The following is a 21469-nucleotide window of genomic DNA, read 5'->3' as shown; positions in this document are numbered from 1 at the left end:
AGAATTAACAGCATGCCTAGTATTTGTGCGTGAGCGTACTATTCTCAACTAAATTCGGTCGACTAAAATTGACCCCATACTGAAAATACTTACCCTTGGACTTATAGCATCCTGCTTTTCCATCTAGGGTTGTAGCTTAGCAAGTAATAGTAGTAGTAATAATAATAATCCAATCATATCTGTCGATTCCTTACTTATTCCGGGACACGATCTTGGTGAAATCGTTAAGTAAATACGACGTAAATAACATAAAATCATAGATTTAAATTAATATGCTTTAATATACATTATATTTAAATATCACATAGAGATCCAATTTAGGCTGTTAATAATTACACTGCGCATGAATAGAGAATGATTTTAACATTGTAAGAAACACGCCAATCACCAGGCCAATCACCATCTTAAACAACGCTAATCAATAAACATCTATTGTTAATTACACAAAAATCACAATTTCACATAACTGAAATACCTTAAGGTGTCATTATCGGAAACAAGGATATGTTATTTATCCACTGCTAATTACACGATAAATCACAATTCAACATAACTGAATTACCCATAGTCATTAACGGAAACAAGACTATGTTATTTATCCACTGTTGATTACACGATAAATCACAATTCAACATAACTGAAATAACAACAGATGTCATTAGAGGAAACAAAACAATGATATTTACCGGTAAACTAATCAATAACCAACGTAAATCACACGAAATCACCGAATGCGAAACGTCACTTAAGGTTAAATCACACTAAACACACAAGTCCCATCTACATCTCCCCCCAGAACCACAAAATCACAAGAACCAACGACACACATCACTCCATTAACACCGTGACAAACAGACAAGCTGTAAAAACGAGCGGACAATGGCCGTTTTGGGATGCCGATGACGGATGCCCCAAGAGGAGGTGGGGAGGGGGAGGGAGGAGGAGAAGGGAGGAGATGGAGGGGGAGGGGGGACATGAGCAGTGTAGGAGAAAGATGAAGCGAAGGGTGGTTGAGAGGTAAAGCAAGACACCTTTCGTCATAATCATCAATATAATTATCATTATTATCATCACTGAGGTGCTCCCAATTCCTCCCTCCCTCCCCCTCCCCCTCCCAATTCCTCCCTCCCTCCCTCCCCCTCCTCCTCCAGCAAGAACAAGAGAGGGTACATGACACCAAAGATAACCCCCTCTCGCATTCTACATTTCTCACGCTGCCATGCACACCAAAATCTTTTTCTTATCACCTAATAAGCGAACGTAAGCTACTTTGTACTGTAATACATCTTAGCTGAGGAGGGGGAGGGAGGGAGGGGGATGGCGACCGGGAAGAGGGAGAGGGAGGGGGGAAGAGAGGGAGGGAGGGGAAGAGAGAGAGGGAGGAGAACACACTCCAAATCTTATCGTCATGAAAGCCATGACGATCTACATGAACGACCTGAAGATACTTAAATATCGATAACTTTGTCATCACAAACTAGGCCGGGTGACAATTTATGGGAATTAGAACATACACATTTGATAAATTCATATTTCAAGTACTTTATGCTGCTACTAGTGTGCACGACCCGTCAAAAATGACGGCTAAATATTGTTTTTAAACAGATATGTATACACACGCAACTCCCTCTCACCAGGGTATGACTACTCTCTCTCTCCACATACCCAATGGACTGGGAGAGAGCTAAGGTTGACCGAATATATATATATATATATATATATATATATATATATATATATAATATATATATATATATATATATATATATACATAGAGACACTTAGTCTTTATTACATAGGGTTACAAATCATATAACTTCACAACTATAATCTCATGATCTCCACTATATAGACCTAGTTTCTTAAATATGAAAACTATGAATTGCCATGAATAAATTTTATATAAAAATAAGCAAATTTATTATCACTTCAAAACCTTCACTGAAAAAGAGATTGATACAAGAATACACTATAACCATAATCGAAAATATAAATAAACTTTAACCATAATTGAAAAACGGGTAATTACTATGTATGAATATGCTTCATAAATGGCAAACAAACCCAAGTACATAAATCCACACTAATTTCTAATGGGAAAATAAAAACAATTTTACACAAGAATCCTCAATGCCAAGAAACAATTGTAAAAATACTTTTCACAAGTTCAACTAAACAAAGCTAGTGAGAGATGCTAGTGAACTCCAGACTGAGGTTCGAGACCCGCTCAGCCTCGTTAGTTCCTAAGGTCGCTGCAACCTCACCATCCTTGTGAGATAAGGATGGGTGTTGGTGGGGAGCCTATAGGTCTATCTGTTGAGTCATCAGCACCAATTGCGTGGCCCTCCTCGGGGGACTTAGGGCTGATCATATGTGTATATAGTCAGTCTCTAAACCGTTGTCCTGCTCCATAGGGCAATGTCACTGTCCCTTGCCTCTGTCATTCATAAGCGGCCTTTAAACCTTTAAAATTAGCCGAACCATAACCGTATATCGAATTATAGAGCCAGACTTGTGAAGGCCGGTGTTCGATAGGTCTAACTAAACCAAAAACCAAAGAAACTACATCTACTTATTATTATTACTGGCTAAGCTTCAACCCTAGTTGGAGAAAAAGGATGCTATAAGCACAAGGGCTCCAATAGGCAAAAATATCCCAAGAGATATTAGTTCACCAAACTGTTAACTGGGATACATAAGTCACTACAAGAATTGAAAGACCCAGGCCTACATGGCTGATGACTATGAAGCGTGAAATAGGAGATGATGAATGGAGAAGTATTGCTTTAAAGGCTCAAGATAGGGACGACTGGCCAAACATACCCGAGGCCCTTTGCGTCAATAGGCGTAGGAGATGAAGATGATGATGAAATAAAGAACTAAATAAACTTCACGAGAAGTAATGAACAATTAATATAAAACATTCTAGGAAGAGTAACAACATTAAAACAAATCTTTCATATATTAACTATAAAGACTCAAACCAGTCTGTTCAACATAACACATTCGCTCCAAATTTGAACTTTTTAAGTGTAAATCATCATTTTAGTCTCTCTCTCTCTCTCTCTCTCTCTCTCTCTCTCTCTCTCTCTCTCTCTCTCTCTCTCTCTCTCTCTCTCTCTCCACTGTGCTTGCAGTTGCTCGCAACGGTTATCCACGAAACCGGATGTGTCTAGGATGCGTGTGAGCGTAGACCACTGATAAAAAGTGATTTTTCAAGTTACTACCAATACCATCATACCGTGTGTTCGCATGATTTCATATTTCTTTGAATGCCGCAAGAAAATTGTCCTTTTACATATTATTATTATTATTATTATTATTATTATTATTATTATCATTATTATTACTACTACTACTACTACTACTACTACTACTACTACTACTACTAGATAAGCTACAACACTAGTTGGAAAAGCAAGAGGCTATAAACTCAAGGGCTCCAAACCATTATCATGGTTTTCCACAAACGTTAGATACATAAAATTTAGTATTTCATGATACGTACAGTACACTAAACGTAAAGTACGATACAATAGTGTACAATATGTTAAGGAGTACATTTAAGAACTGGTAGTACTATCTATGAAACTTATTTGTCATATAAATAACTGTGATATTAGTGAAAAACACACTAATGAATTAAAATCTCAAATTACGTTATTGGAGGCCCTAAAAAATCACTAATTAAAACTAATCTATACTCTAAACTTAGACTATAATATAAAGAATTTATCAAAACACGTAAATAGAAATAGTGATACAAAATAAAGGTGGTAATAAGTTTTAAAAAATGTATATCAACATAAGAGGTTTTACTGATTAAATATATATATCAGCTAACATGTTTTTAAGCATAGGCACGTGACACTTGAGTTACATGTAATCAAATTATTATTATTATTACTAGCCAAGCTACAACACTGTTAGGTAAAACAGAATGCTATTTAACCATGGACTCCGGCAGGGAAGGTACCCCCATTATGGAGAGGAAATAGCAAATAAACAATACATATAATTAATAAATATAAAATAAAATATCTTAAAGATCAACAAGAACGCTAAAACAGACCAGAATTTCTCAATTTCCACCGATTCAAATACAAAAAGAATAGGGTTAGCTGATTTGGCTTTATTTCATCTTCAAGAAAATACAAATGCCAGAACAGAAATTTCAAGAGAAAAGAGGCAAAGCGAGAGAAATAGTTATGAAGAACAATTTATATAATTATGCTATATTTAATATTAATACGTCAACGTCCGTGAAAGATGCAAGTTAAACAACGAAACAACCTAACACACATTATCATTATTATTACTTGCCAAACTACAACCCTAGTTGGAAAAGCAGTATGCTATAAGCCCAAGGGCTCCAACAGGGAAAATAGCCCAGTGAGGAAAGGAAATAAGGAAAAACCTAATAGAAGTTTAAGAACAATAATAACATTACAATAAATCTTTCATATATAAACTATAAAAACTTGAAAATAACAAGAGGAAGAGACAAGATAGAATAGTATTCCCAAGTGTACCCTCAAGAAAGAGATCTCCAACCCAAGGCAGTGGAAGGCCATGGTACAGAGGCTATGGCACTACCCAAGACTAGAGAACAATGGTTTGATTTTGGAGTGTCCTTCTCCTAGAAGAGCGGCTTACCATAGCTAAAGAGTCTCTTCTACCCTTACCAAGAGAAAAGTAACCGCTGAACAAAGTTATTTGAATCTGATATATAGGTTCTGGTAGCTTATTGGAAACGTTCTAAGGCTTGGCCCTCCTGGTCCTCACTTGGGTGGCTAGGGGCCTTGGGCGCTAATCATATGTATATAGTATCAGTCTCTAGGGCAGTGGTTCTCAATCTTTTTCAGTTGATGGCACCCTAAACTGATGTAACCATTACTGTGGCACCCCTTCTTCACCACCCCACCATATCTCATGAATTAACTTATTTGATGAATATGATTACTGTACTAGCGGCTTTGAATCCATTAAGGAGAAACGTCCCTATATAAAACACTAGACATTATTATTATTATTATTTGTATTATCATCCATAATCAAACCAAATCCAGCACCACCGTACAATGCAGAAATACAAAGAGCATATCAGAAGATTTGAAGAAAAGAGTTATGAATGCAGACTAAATAAAAAGAAAATGGTAATCACCCTTATTTTAGTGAGATGTGTGTGCTTGATGTGACTGACAGATCCGTTTCACATTGGGTTGAATGGTGGACAAACATATTCTCATTTCTTCCTCAAGAGTTTTCAGCCTTTCCCTTTTGTTAGTTTTAATGTTTGCTAGAGAAGAAAAACCCAACTCACATTGGTAAGAAGTAGAGATCTGGATTAACATTACCAGAGCTTTTTTGGCAACATGAGGATACTTAGTCTTGATCTGAACCCAGAATTCGTCAAGAGGCAGCTGGATGTGCAATAACTTTAGATCACGATCATAACGCAATTCCACTAACTACTCTTCTTCCATGAGGGTAAGTTGAGATTGGGTAGATATAGATGCAACAAATGGGTTTCTTATCCAGTCATAGTTTTCAGTGCATATACCTGGAAAATAGTGCTGAAGTTGTTTTTCCAAATTGCCTTCTTTTACTTTGCCACCCGACAGTTGCATTTTTTCTTTCAGCGCTTTAATTTTATCAGTGGAAGATAAAACATTTTCTGATTTTCCTTGCATGCTGGCATTTACCTTGTTTAAAAGTTCAAAGATGTCAGCTAAGTAAGACAATTTTGCACACCAAGTGTCATCTTCCAGTAAATCACAGAATTCCTCTTGTTTTTTGCGGCACCCCTAGGCGCTGTCTATGGCACCCCAGGGTGCCACGGCACCCAGTTTGAGAATCACTGCTCTAGGGTATTGTCACTGTCACTATGTCTGTCACACATGAACGAAAGTTACTGGGAATCACCAATGGCGAAAGTAAAAGGCAAAATTACCTCTAGAAATAAACTATAGGTTGCCTCTACCTGGGAGTACTCAAACTTCATTCATATGAATAATTTCATAACAAATTGTCATTATTATTATCAGTAGTAGTAGTAGTAGTAGTAGTAGTAGTAATGAAATTGTGTAAAAAGAATTAAAACGAGTTTTCAAGTTTTATAAAAAATAGTAAATAAAATGTTTCTAAAAGTTAAAAAAAAAAAATAAAGAAAAGTATACATGAAAACATGCAGCAAAACGAAAATAAACCTAAACCAACTTTAAAATATTATTAGTCTACTAAAATTTCGAAAACATCTCATGAAACTGTGATTTATGACGCTAAGTACAAAAAAAATAAATTAATCTTGAATCGTAATCATAAATACTAGAATATCAATATTGAAAAAAATAAATCTTTATTTAGTTATAACTTGGGTGATTTCATAATTGTAGTGTATGGTGACGCGTGTATGAAGGTGACTGACGTATGACTGATGAGCACTTTGAGAAAATACAGGCTAATCACTACTACGTTCGTCTAAACCTAACTACTGATTCTTTAACATCATGTATAACACAAACAACGCTCACTCGAACGTGTGTATGTGTACGTGCGTGTTTGTGAGTTGATTGTGAGAGAGAGGATGGTGAACATTTTAGTGTTACACTTGGCGAGAAGACCCAACTTTAAAATATTATGGGCAAAATATACCAAATCAGACATTCAGGTGGATGGTACGGAAACTCGGGATGGATGGTACGGAAACTTGTTCATTCTTAAACCTATGGGACGTAACCTTCATACAAAAGGGATGGAGGTGTATAGGGCAACAAATATTGTATCTCCCCTATGCATACACATATGCAAATTGAATACCTAAACAATGTTTAACGTAAGAAACATTAAATTTTCATAACGGCATTATCTCCGATACCAGTTCAAGTTCCCGGGTAAAAAATGAGGAGCGAAACCCACTGACCGAAATAAGCGCGAAACACATTGACGCGAAACCTCTCGATTCAAAAAGGCCCGAAACCCCATGACCCTCGGGCTAAACTACACTGCACTTGAGTATGAATTCACATTTTCATCAACTATTCACCTGTACAAAATTAATAAACCGGAAAAGCTGCAACTCTTAACAAATAGTGACAAACTGTTGTTGGTAAGCTTTGCTTTACCGGCGATGTGAGAACAGACAACAAAGTTGAAACGATGTTCACTATGATCTTCGACTAAAGCTCTTCCCGCTATGCAGGGTCGCTATTTCTTGAAAGCCGTTTCCAATTTCTTCTGTCTCCGTTGTCCCCTAATGTGAGATCTTTCTACTCCTTATCTGCTGCTACACACTCCATCCCCCTTCTCTTTGGTATCCCGTTCCTCCTCCTCCTTCTACCTAGCACATACATCTCCCACATCCTCCTCCCAACATACTCCTGGTCTCTCCTCATTACGTGCCCAAACCAGTGGTCTCTCTTTTCTTGTATTTTTTTTTTGACACCTCTGTAACCTTTCCTGTTCCTCTTATCAAGTCATCCCTAACCTTATCCAGTCTCGTGATCCCAGCCATCCATCTTAGCATTCTCATCTCTACAACATCCATTTTCTTCTCAAAGATCTTTTTCTATGCCAGGTCTCTGCACCATATGTCATGGCAGGTCTCACTATAGCTTCAAGTGCCTTTCCCTTTAACTTTAAGTTTATCCTTCGATCACACAACACTCCCTACACTTGTCCAATTATTCCATACAGCATGAATACTACTGTTCACTTCCATTTGGAGTTCTGCTGTTTCCTCCACATATGACCCTAGGTACTAGAATTTTTCTGTCCTCTTTACTATTTCACCCAACAAATATATATAATTCAATTGGTTCTGCGGGTTGCAACACATATACTCACAATGACACCCATTCTTATGTATACTTCTTAACCAATGTTTAACGGTTTCGTTATTATTATTACTAGCTAAGTTTCAACCCTGATAGGGAAAGCACGATGCTACAAGCCATAGGATTCCAAAAGGAAAAATAGCCCAGTGAGGAGAGGGAATAAATAAACTATAGAGGTGAAGTACTAAAGTTCAAACTTGGAGCAAATGTTTTTCATGATGAACAGGCTGACAGAAGTTTCTCTATAGTTTATATAAGACAGATCTCTTTAACGTTGTTACTGATCTTATATTTTGCATTAGTTATTTCCTTATTTCCATTCCTCGTCGAACTATTTTCCCGTTGGAGCCCTTTAGCTTATAGCATCCTGCTTTTCCAAGTAGGGTTGTAGCTTAGCTAATAATATAAATTACTATAAGATCAGTAACAACGTTAAAATTAATCTGCCATAAACAGTATAAACTATGAAGAGAGATTAAGTCAACATATTCTATATTAACACATTTTACAGTCAGCGCAATGATACAATTACACAACTTTAGCTTTCATTATTATTATTATTATTATTATTATTATCATTATTATTAATACAAGCTAAGCTACAACCCTAGTATGAAAAGCAAGATACTATAAGCCCTAGGGCTCCAAACAGGGAAAAATAGCCCAGTGAGGGAAGGAAATAAGGAAACAAGAGAAGCAATAAACAATCAAAATAAAATATACTAAGAACAGTAACAACATTAAATTAGATCTTCCACATATAAACTATAAAAACTTCTGTATAGGCCTACAATTAAGCTTCAATATATCACATAACACCGTGACATACACACTATACTATTGCATGTCTGAGTTTTACACTCAAATCAATGTAACGAGATTTGGTTATTAGTGGCAGTAAACATAATGTGCCAGGAAACTTAAACAAGGCAAAGTAATAAACTGTTTATATAGATACAATATAAGATCGGTTTAGTTAAAACCTGCAACAAGGTGCTGTGTGGTAGCCTCCCAAATAACGACTCCGTGAACCCGGAAAAAATAAACATGTTTGCATTTATTTACCTTCACATAATATCACTGTTTTCATTTCATTTGTTTTCGCATCAAAGAAAAGTCAAATAAAAGTAGAAATAATCGCACAATAGGAAAGTCAACTTGAATCTTTTGACGATGTTAATAGTTTATATAGGACATATCTGTTTTGACGCTGCTACTGTTTTTAGAATGATATATTGTTACTTTATTCTCATCATTTATTTATTTCCTTAATTTCTTTCCTCACTGGGGTATTTTTCCCTGTTGGAGCGCTTGGGCTTATAGCATCTGGCTTTTCCAACTAGGGTTGTAGCTTGGCTAATAATAATAATAATAATAATAATAATAATAATAATAATAATAATAATAATAATAATAATAATAAAGAGGTCATTGTTTATTGAGAGTTAGTTTACTTGCACTATTATTATTATTATTATTATTATTATTATTATTATTATTATTATTATTATTATTATTATTATTAGCTAAGCTACAACCCAAGTTATAAAAGCAGGATGCTTCAGCCCAAGGGCTCTAACAAGGAAAAATAGCCAAGTGAAGAAGGAAAAAAGGAAATAAACTACTCGAGAAGTAATGAACTATCAAAATAAACTATTATGAGAACAGTAACAACGTTAAATTAGATCTTTCATAAATAAACTTTATAAAAATATGTATCATTAACAAACTGGATGGAAATTAGTGCAAGTAACCTAACCCTTAATCAACATTTAATAGGCCTAGGTCTAGAAAGGTTCAGGTCCAGACCTATCTAGAAAAACTTTGTGAATGTAACTAGACGATCACAATATAAATAAATCAAATTGTATTTTCCAGTAAGTTTTATTTTGCAATAATAGATTTCCAACCAAAAAATCAAATGTGAAAGATAGTTAACATCTGTAAAACTTTTAGTTATCTCTCAATTTCTTGATATTTATCAAATGACGCTAAACCGATTATTTCCTCATACACTTAGTGGAAGTAATGCCGTAGACCAAATATACATAATGATACATGGTATTATAATACATAGGTTAAGCTTATCGGCTAAGGCCTTTCTCAGCGTGGATACATTACATAGTGAAAGGGTTTGAGTATCGCTATGATTAGCAAAGCTTGTACTAGTCAGGAACACCTATACTAAGTAGGTTTGCTGTGAGCTATCTGACAAGTCTCCCACCATCATTAATCCCACAGTGATGAAAACTGACCAAACCTAAAATATGAATAAGGTTAATTTGAGGCCTTTGTCCTGCAGTGGACTAGAAATGCCAGCATTTATTGTTATGTTACTGATAACTCAACCTTACCTCATGTAATAATTCATTTTCCTGATGTATATTCGTTTTTAATATTTTCAGTTTTGAGTTAAACTAACCTACGCATTCAAGTCTCAAGCTTAGCCTATGCCTAAGCAATGTTGAACCAAATTTTACAATGTACGTATAACATTTCCGTGGGATATTTCTTAACAAAATACATTTCAGGTACACAGAAATAGAACATGAGAGAACGTATACTATTAAACCGTAGGCTACTGTCACTACATAAAGGTTAGGTGTAGGCTACTTAAGCTACATCTACGAGCTACCGTAAAACGATTCAACATTTAGGTTTCATTCAAGGGAAACATTAATCTCATTCAGACTTTCAACGTAAAAGGCTAAATATAGACTTGCTACGTAACATGAAATAAGGGAAAATTAAGTTTTATTCGTTTTGTTGACATTCTAACCGGTCAGTGACTAGTCGTCATCTAGGTATTGGCTATCGACGAGGGGTAAATCGGTATTATTATTATTATTACTAGCCAAGCTACAACCCTAGCTGGAAAAGCAAGATGCTAAGCCCAGGGGCTCCAATTGGGAAAAATAGCCCAGTGAGGAAAGGAAATAAGGAAATGAATAAACGATGAGAATAATTAACAATACATTAACAACTTATACAGCCTCCACAAGGCCGCCATTTCTAGTTCATCGTTTACATAACATGATTATTCATCTTAATTCACGATTTAATACCGAGTAAAATCGTTGCTAGCAACTTTTACTCAACCAATAGCTAGTTGCTCTTTCGTTATACGGCTTCATACATGACACATGTAAGGCTAAATACTTTATATTCATTACTAAATTACGAGGAAAACTGCTACACCCACATTTTACTAGACAAAATTCATGGCTACCCAATGTCTAGTTGCTCTTTCGTTTCTTCATATATGACACATATTGAGCTAAATACTTTATTATCTCTTGACTTACCGACGAGAGGACCTTGCCACATGCCTAACGTTCTCCGGAATCAACGATTTGCGTAGTAATTATGCGTAAATTTATTATTTCGTCACTAAATTAAGGATCACTTATAAGCGCCCGCCGTCTGACCGCCGCCATGCGTCATCATGCTGTTAACAAGGAAGAGAAGAAGAGCAACGCAACCATTCGGTGAGTTGCCAGCTAGTCAGTAGTCAAATGAAGTTCCATCGGTTATCATTAACTTATAAACGCCTTTTAAGCTTTTAAGGGCTGTGATATATCGTGTAGTTTAATTTTATAGATTATTTTGTATTTCAAGTGACGGAAACAATGCATCTATAGCTAAATAAACAAAAATTGTCTTACATTTCGAAACAAGGTTCGACCATCAGGTGAGTTGCCAACTAGTGAACAATGAATGAAGTTTCCTCGGTTATAAACGCATTTTAAGGGCTGTGCTATATCACGTACTTTGATTTTTATAAAGTGTTTTATATTTAAAGTGACGGTAATAATGCATCCATTGCTAAACAAACAAAATTAAGTTAATTTCACAGCATCGTCTTACATTTCGAAACAAGAAGGTGCTCGTGAAATGTTGGCTTGCCTTGTTTTTTTTTTTTTTTTTTTTTTTTTTTTTTTTTTTTTTTTTTTTTTTTTTCGGGAAATGAACTTCTCTATTAGATTACGTATGATATATGAAGAACTACCCATTAAGAAGGCTTGATTTCTTCCTTGACATCCTTCTTTTCTATCGAATATCGGGACATTATCTGCATGACAACCCGTTTGATCATAATAGAAGCTGAAATAGTCACTTTCAACGAAACGTTGCTGCTTACATTGTCAAGACGATTCAATGAAACTTCGAGTTGATAACTATTTACCGTAGATCAGTTTGAGTTGAATAATCGTAGATTGGTTATGATAAATGATAAAGGGGAAGGGAGACCCTGGAGAGAGAAAGAGATGTTAATTACTGATGGCAAAAGGCTTTATGGAAATGAACTTCAATGTTGAGAAAAGGTTGAAGGTAGACACAACACATCGTTCAACATCATAAATTAAGTTTATTATTGCCTATAAACTACGTAACGATATATATATATATATATATATATATATATATATATATATATATATATATATATATATATATATATATATATATATATATATATGTATTTACATATATATATATATATATATATATATATATATATATATATATATATATATTATTTACCATAAGAAAACTGTAGTTGTGCCGGAAAATAAAATGCAGAGTAGTTATTTTGTCATTTTATTAAAGGGAGATACATTTTACATACGTAGAAATGGGAATTCTTGAAAGATTTTACCAGTAACTAGTTTAACCGTATGTGGTAATATAGGGAGAATTGATGAGTTCATAGCCTCATTTATAAACTTATTTCCATTAGTTATCAATATACGCTAACCGATTGATTCAGTAATTTAAATATACTTATCAATGTAAGTAGAACTACACAACGTACAATAACAACCAACCTTTGTCGACATTGTAACTGTTTGTATACATCGTTGTCGAATATTCCCGAATAATGCAACATATATTTGCCTATATATATATATATATATATATATATATATATATATATATATATATATATATATATATATATATATATCAAACATAACTTTGCTGACTCCCAAGCGTAAATACAACACAAATCAAATAAAAAAACACATAAAAAAACGTAAGAAAAATATAACATTAAATAACCAAATGTCATGAAACGCCGAGTTAGCCTATCGCTTGTGAATAATCTTTGCAAATATAAATGTAAATTTGTCAGCCCAGTAATTTACCAATACTTAATATTCGAATCTCGTTTAATCTCTTTCAACGTATTTGACTATTAATAATAATGTGGGACTACAGGATGCACTGATGTTAGAGTAAGGATTATCAACTGATTTACCTTATTGTTCTTCATTAAAAGCAATTTAGGGGGAAGAGAAATAGCGTAGATTATGAGATTTTGAACGTAGGGATGTTGATGCACCTTCTTGTTATTATAGATTGGCATTTTGTTTAGCAAATCAGCTATATAATGGGTATCATATTGCCTGTATTTTTATTTGCATTATATGAAATCTTAACCTTAAGTCGTGATGGACTATCGCCCCCCAGTCTCTATAGTGTTCCTTCTACGTCAGCCTAGTTTGGTTTCAGAATCAAAACAGGATTTCGTGAACTATCTTCGTGTGAGATAATATTGTCCTTCGGTTGAATGATATAGCTCCAAATATCAGGAGAGAGAGAGAGAGAGAGAGAGAGAGAGAGAGAGAGAGAGAGAGAGAGAGAGAGAGAGAGAGAGAGAGAGAGTCGAAGGGGTTGGAGGTGAGCGGAGTAGCATTTTGACATTATATGGCCTATCACATTTAAAGGGAAACTGCTAGTGTTAACCTGTTCATTTTTGTTGTAATTTTAGATTGGGATTGGCAGTCATTGTCAGAAAGTTTGAGTAGAGACATTTTGTTGGTAATGGCATATCTACGTCTCTTACTGCTTACTCTGTATGTTTAAAAATTGAAGGCCTAAGCTTCGCATTGCTTATAAGCTTCAGGGTGAAGGCTCAAGCTTCGTATTGCTTATAAATTTTAAAGTGAAGGCCTTAGCTTCGTATTGCTTATAAGCTTTAAAGTGAAAGCCTAATCTTTGTATTGCTTATAAACTTCAGAGTGAAGGCTTAAGCTGCGTATTGCTTATAAGCTTCAAATTGAAGGCCTAAGTTTCGTATTTCTTATAAGTTTTAAAGTGAAGGCCTAATCTTTGTATCGCTTATAAGCTTCAAAGTAAAGGCCTACACTTCGTATTTTTATAAGCTTCAGAGTGAAGGCCTAAACTTCGTATTGCTTATAAGCTTTAAAGTGAAGGACTAATCTTTGTATCGCTTATAAGCTTCAGAGTGAAGGCCTAAGCTTCATATTGCTTATAAGCTTCAAAGTGAAGGCCTACACTTCGTATTTTTATAAGCTTCAGAGTGAACGCCTAAGCTTCCTATTGCTTATAAGCTTCAGAGTGAAGGCCTAAGCTTCGCATTGCCTATAAGCTTTAAAGTGAAGGCCTAAGCTTCACATTGCTTATAAGCTTCAAACTTAAGGCCTAAGCTTTGTATTGCTTAAAGCTTCCAAGTGAAGGCCTAAGCTTCGCATTGCTTATGAGCTTTAAACTTAAGGCCTAAGCTTTGTATTGCTTAAAGCTTCCAAGTGAAGGCCTAAGCTTTGGATTGCTTATAAGCTTTAAACTTAAGGCCTAAGCTTCGTATTGCTTATAAGCTTCCAAGTGAAGGCCTAAGCTTCGTATTGCTTATAAGCTTCCAAGTGAAGGCCTAAGCTTCGTATTGCTTATAAGCTTCCAAGTGAAGGCCTAAGCTTCGTATTGATTATAAGCTACAAAGTGAAAGCCTAAGCACCTATTACTTAAAGCTTCAAAGTGAAGGCATAAGCTTTCTATTGCTTATAAGCTTCAAAGTGAAGGCCTAAACTTCATATTGCTTATAAGCTTCCAAGTGAAGGCCTAAGCTTCCTATTCCTTATAAGCTTCAAAGTGAAGACCTAAGCTTCGTATTGCTTATAACCTTTAAACTGAAGGCCTAAACTTCGTATCGCTCATAAGCTTCAGAGTGACGGCCTAAGAATAGTATTTCTTTAAGCTTCAAAGTGAAGGCCTAAGCTTCGTATTGCTTATAAGCTTCAAAGTGACAGCCTAAGATTAGTATTTCTTTAAGCTTCAAAGTGAAGGCCTAAGCTTCGTATTGCTTATAAGCTTCAAAGTGACGGCCTAAGATTAGTATTTCTTTAAGCTTCAGAGTGAAGGCCTAAGCTTCGTATTGCTTATAAGCTTCAAAATGAAGGCCTAAACTTTGTGATGTTTTTATAGTTTATATATGAAAGATCTATCTTAATGTTGTTACTGTTCTTAAAATATTTTATTTTGACTGTTCATTACTTCTTTATTTCTTTGTTGCATTTCCTCACTGGGCTATTTTTCCCTCTTTTAGCCCTTGTGCTTATAGGGTGCAGTTTTCACAACTAGGGTCTTTAGCTCAGATAATAATAATAATAATAATAATAATAATAATAATAATAATAATAATAATACTTATCATTATTATTTTTATTATTATTATTATTATTATTATTTAAACGTTATAATAATAATAATAGTAATAATAATAATAATAATAATAATAATAATAATAATAATAAGTATTATTATTATTATCATCATCATTATTATTATTATTTAAACATTATAATAATAATAATAATAATAATAATAATAATAATAATAATAATAATAATAATAATAATAATAATAATAATAACCGAATCAGAAACGTCTGAGCAAAAAGTCATTTCTCCAATAAGAAGAGGAACCAATTTGTTATGAAATCATGACGGCAAAATCTTTGCATTTTGAGATGGATTATCTCAAGGGTGCGATACTCATTAAGCCATTTCACGGAATCAAAGTCTCCCACGGGGTCCACGACAGTCGTTTCTTCCAGTTAAGTAACTGGTCTTCGGAGACCTCAGGCACTTGTTAGAATTTATTGGATTTTGGGGGTGGGGGTGAGGGCTAGAGAGAGAGAGAGAGAGAGAGAGAGAGAGAGAGAGAGAGAGAGAGATAATTCCTATTTCTCAGATTTCAAACTACATGTCTAAAAAATTAACCTTTCATGTCGTGCAAAATAAGATAAGCCTACAACTATTTGTGTGTAGAGAGAGAGAGAGAGAGAGAGAGAGAGAGAGAGAGAGAGAGAGAGAGAGAGAATTCTTATTTTTCAGATTTCAAACTACATGTCTAAAAAATTAACATTTCATGTCGTGCAAAATAAGATAAGCCTACAACTATTTGTGTGTGTGTGTGTGTGTAGAGAGAGAGAGAGAGAGAGAGAGAGAGAGAGAGAGAGAGAGAGAGAGAGAGAGAGAGAGAGAGAGAGAGAGAGAATTCTTATTTTTCAGATTTCAAACTACATGTCTAAAAAATTAACATTTCATGCCGTGCAAAATAAGATAGGCCTACAACTATTTGTGTGTGTGTGTAGAGAGAGAGAGAGAGAGAGAGAGAGAGAGAATATTTCCTATTAGATTCCAAATTGCATGTCTAAAAATTAACATTCCACGCCCTGCAAAATAAGATAGGCCTACAGCTAATCGTACACAAAGTTAAAATGTCAGTAAATATTTTTTCTTATCCACAGCAGGAAAAGTGTCCATAACACAAATATTATCGTTTTCCTTTAGATTATATAAAATCTGTTCCCTTATCCACACCATTAACACATTACGAAAAGAATTAGTTATCAAATAATCACCTTTACTTCTTCGGTAAAATGCCTAGGATAAAGCATGAGTCTACATATCATTTGAACCGAGACATATGTCTACTGTTGGTTCTGGGGCTTTCAAATATTCGGCCCCAAGACCTTATAATAAGCCCCCACTAAGATATCCAAAAGACTGAAGATATTAAGACTTTCAAGAGGAAACTGAAGACTTCTCTTCTATTCTATATAATTTTTCTTACTCTTGTTTTGTTAAAGTTTTTATAGTTTGTATAGGAAATATTCATTTCAATGCCGTTATTGTTCTTAAATTATTCTATTTTTCCTAGTTTCCTTTCCTCACTGGGCTATTTTCCCTTTTGGGGCCCCTGGGCTTATAGCATCCTGCTTTTTCAACTAGGGTTGTAACGTAGCATGTAATAATAATAATAATTATAATAGGAAACTGAAGACTTTCTTATTTCATGAGTCTAATGACAGTGACGATTTAACATTAAATGAACAGTATGTGACTTGAAAAGATAAATACTGTGAACGAACAAGGTAAAACGACAGTGGAGGTCCTGTAGAGAGTGGGGTTCCCCTGCTGTATGGGACCGGAAAAGCAGCCATCAAAATAAAGTAATAATATGCTGTGTGAAATGCTGAATGCCTTGACTGTGAACGTCCTTTAGTGAATAAGGTTCCCCTGCAGTACAAGACCAGAAAATAAACATTTAAAGTAAGAGCGAAGTACAAAGTTTTGGTGAATTAGCCTTTCTGGTGCCATTTAAAAGCTCTCAGCTAATTCCAGGTTTGTGAGCTAAGCAAGACAGGGCGGTTAGCCACAAACAAAAACACTGGACACATATGGGGGGGTGGGTGGCGCTCTCTCTCTCTCTCTCTCTCTCTCTCTCTCTCTCTCTCTCTCTCTCTCTCTCTCTCTCTCTCTCTCTCTCTCTCCCCGACTCATCCATTTTATAAGGCGGAGAACTTAACCTTTTTTATTATTCCCTTTAGAATTCTATTTACACTCCCAGGCGTTGTACTTCATGTGGAGACTATTAACATTTTTAGGTTTTCGCTGTCACGAGAACTTAACGTAAGTTAAACATTATAGTTTTTTTTTCTGTTTCGAGAGGTGAAGTGTAATTTTGGTGAAGTTAGTTACCTCTAGATGAAAAAAGGATGTTGTTTTGCACTGTAAAAGTACTGTATATTTTTTTTTTATTTGAAGATAGAATTATAAAAATATATGTTTTTGGTCAGTATTAACGGCATTAAGAACACCAAGACATTATTATTATTATTATTACTACTACTACTAGCTAAGCTACAACCCTAATTGGAAAAAGCAGGATGCTATAAGCTCAAGGGCTCCAATAGGGAAAAATAGCTCAGCGAGGAAAAGAAATAATGAAATAAATAAACTATATAAGTAATGAACAATTGAAATGAAATATTTTAGGAATATTAACATAAAAAACAGATCTTTCATATATGAACTATAAAAAGAAGTATTTTACTTTTTATGTAAATCCAAAATCAAGTTAAACGTACTGTACTCTGGTCATGAAATCATTAAAAAAAAAATCTGTTATACAAATACTTGACTTTTGCATTTGTCTGTATTAACAAAAAATACCAACAAATCAGAGAAGAAAGCATTTTGCTTTTAAACGTATACTGTTAAAAAAAAAGACCTGTCATTTTAATAGTAAATTATCAGTAAAAATATACTGTTCTCAGCCGTATTTCAGTAAAATACAGGCGACCGTAATTATACCTTACTTTGTTTACGGGTTGGTGACCGTAATATCACCCCTTTACGTCAATATATCCGTTTTTAAAACGGTAAAAATTCTGGAATAAATGTTGCCAGACATTTCCAGATTTATCACTGCAAATTTTTTAACAGTGTACCGTACTTTGATATTGCAGTCATAAGTATAAAAAAAAAATTATATTCTCCTATGCGGACACTTCATTCTTGCACCCGTCAGTATTACCGCCAAGACCGCCAACACAATAAGAAATATATTCTCCTATGCGGACACTTCATTCTTGCGCCCGTCAGTATTACCGCCAAGACCGCCAACACAATAAGAAATATATTCTCCTATGCGGACACTTCATTCTTGCGCCCGTCAGTATTACCGCCAAGACCGCCAACACAATAAGAAATATATTTTCCTATGCGGACACTTCATTCTTGCGCCCGTCAGTATTACCGCCAAGACCGCCAACACAATAAGAAATATATTCTCCTATGCGGACACTTCATTCTTGCACCCGTCAGTATTACCGCCAAGACCGCCAACACAATAAGAAATATATTCTCCTATGCGGACACTTCATTCTTGCACCCGTCAGTATTAACGCCAAGACCACCAACACAATAAGAAATATATTCTCCTATGCGGACACGCGGACACTTCATTCTTGCAACCGTCAGTATTAACACGAAGACCACCAACACAATAAAAAATATATTCTCCTATGCGGACACTTCATTCTTGCACCCGTCAGTATTAACACCAAGACCGCCAACACAATAAAAAGTATATTCTCCTACGCGGACACTTCATTATTGTACCCGTCAGTATTACCGCTAAGACCGCCAACACAATAAGAAATATATTCTCCTACGCGGACACTTCATTCTTGCACCCGTCAGTATTAACGCCAAGACCACCAACACAATAAGAAATATATTCTCCTACGCGGACACTTCATTCTTGCACCCGTCAGTATTAACGCCAAGACCACCAACACAATAAGAAATATATTCTCCTACGCGGACACTTCATTCTTGCACCCGTCAGTATTAACGCCAAGACCACCAACACAATAAGAAATATATTCTCCTACGCGGACACTTCATTCTTGCACCCGTCAGTATTAACGCCAAGACCACCAACACAATAAGAAATATATTCTCCTACGCGGACACTTCATTCTTGCACCCGTCAGTATTAACGCCAAGACCACCAACACAATAAGAAATATATTCTCCTACGCGGACACTTCATTCTTGCACCCGTCAGTATTAACGCCAAGACCACCAACACAATAAAAATATATTCTCCTATGCGGACACTTCATTCTTGCACCCGTCAGTATTAACGCCAAGACCGCCAATACAATAAAAAGTATATTCTCCTACGCGGACACTTCATTATTGTACCCGTCAGTATTACCGCTAAGACCGCCAACACAATAAGAAATATATTCTCCTACGCGGACACTTCATTCTTGCACCCGTCAGTATTAACGCCAAGACCACCAACACAATAAGAAATATATTCTCCTACGCGGACACTTCATTCTTGCACCCGTCAGTATTAACGCCAAGACCACCAACACAATAAGAAATATATTCTCCTACGCGGACACTTCATTCTTGCACCCGTCAGTATTAACGCCAAGACCACCAACACAATAAGAAATATATTCTACTACGCGGACACTTCATTCTTGCACCCGTCAGTATTAACGCCAAGACCACCAACACAATAAGAAATATATTCTCCTACGCGGACACTTCATTCTTGCACCCGTCAGTATTAACGCCAAGACCACCAACACAATAAGAAATATATTCTCCTACGCGGACACTTCATTCTTGCACCCGTCAGTATTAACGCCAAGACCACCAACACAATAAGAAATATATTCTCCTATGCGGACACTTCATTCTTGCACCCGTCAGTATTACCGCTAAGACCGCCAACACATTGCTGAAGGAATCTCTTCAATAAAGCATCCGGCAGCATCTACCACTGAAGTATGCATGCCCTAATCACAAGCCCTAACCTTCAGGGTGTCGTTCCTGAAACTGCAGATATACGACGCTTTAAATGAAAAGTTTACAGACTCCTGAAAGAATCAGGTGGCTATTCATGAAACACAGCGACTACTGAATGCCTTAGGAAGGGAAGGTTCAGCTGTAGAAGGTCTCTGTTTTTATTTCTATTTCTTGTAATTGTCAAAGTTAGTACCGCTGAAGTGAATCAGTTTTATTTCGTTCAATGTTCATTTGTGCTGTATTATTATTATTATTATTATTATTATTATTATTATTATTATTATTATTATTATTATTATTATTAACATTATTATTATTACTATTATTATTATTATTATTATTATTATTATTATTATTATTATTATTATTATTATTATCATTATTATTATTACTAGCTCAGCTACAATTCTAGTTGGGAAAGCAGGTTGATTTAAGTCCAAGGATTAACCAAAAAATAGCCCAGTGAGGAAAGGTAATAAGAAAAATTAATAAACTATATAAGAAGTAATGAATAAAGAATATAAAATATCTTAAGATAAATAATAAAGTTAAAACCGATCTGCCATACATAAACTATGAAGAAAATCATATCAGTCAGTCTGTTCAACATAAAAATATTTGCAGCAAGTTTGTACTTCTGAATGAATTATTGATTAAAAACACTTAAAATTAGCATTAAAAACAGTAAATATCCGGCAATATTTATTCTAGGAATTTTACCGTTTTAAAAACGAATATATTGACGTAAACGAGTGATATTACAGTCACTAAATCGTTGAAGATAATAACAAAGTACGGTAAAATTATGGTCGCCTGTATTTTTCTGAAATACGGATGAGAAAAGTTTATTTTTTACGAAGAATTTACGATTAATATTACGTTTTTTTTTTAACAGTGATCATTTCACTTATGTGTGCGCGTATATTTGTACCTCTTCTATTGCCCCTACAAAGAACATAGAAAGCCCGTATAATACTGAAATACAGCTGAGAACAGTATATTTTTACAGAGAATTTCCGATTGAAAATATGTTTTTTTTTTTTTTTTTTTTTTTTTTTTTTTTTTTTTTTCCCAACAGTTAAGATCATTACATTTATGTGTGTGTGTTTGTACCTCTTCCCTTGCCCCTATGAAGAATATAGATAGCCCATACTTTACTGAAATACGGATGACAGCAGTATATTTTTACGGAGAATTTCCAATTAAGAT

At 34.9% G+C, this 21469-nt stretch overlaps 1 long non-coding RNA gene across 2 annotated transcripts in view; it reads right to left on the bottom strand.

The window, feature by feature from the left end:
* Positions 1-11267, bottom strand: part of LOC137641944 (uncharacterized) — a 93154-nt gene extending 81887 nt beyond the window's left edge. The window contains exons 1-2 of one of the 2 annotated variants that reach the window (XR_011044601.1): positions 687-839; positions 94-211 (exon numbers count right to left, since the gene is read on the bottom strand). This is a non-coding gene — a long non-coding RNA (uncharacterized lncRNA). Of the gene's footprint in view, positions 1-93; positions 212-686; positions 840-11140 lie in introns of those variants that run through there. The other variant, XR_011044600.1, reaches the window with a different exon arrangement.
* Between the last annotated feature and the right edge of the window lie 10202 nt (positions 11268-21469).

Source organism: Palaemon carinicauda, chromosome 6, assembly GCF_036898095.1.
Source record: "Palaemon carinicauda isolate YSFRI2023 chromosome 6, ASM3689809v2, whole genome shotgun sequence".
NCBI lineage: Eukaryota > Metazoa > Arthropoda > Malacostraca > Decapoda > Palaemonidae > Palaemon > Palaemon carinicauda.
The sequence above is the reverse complement of the archived record's forward strand: the minus strand, read 5'-3'. Positions and strand labels throughout refer to the sequence as shown.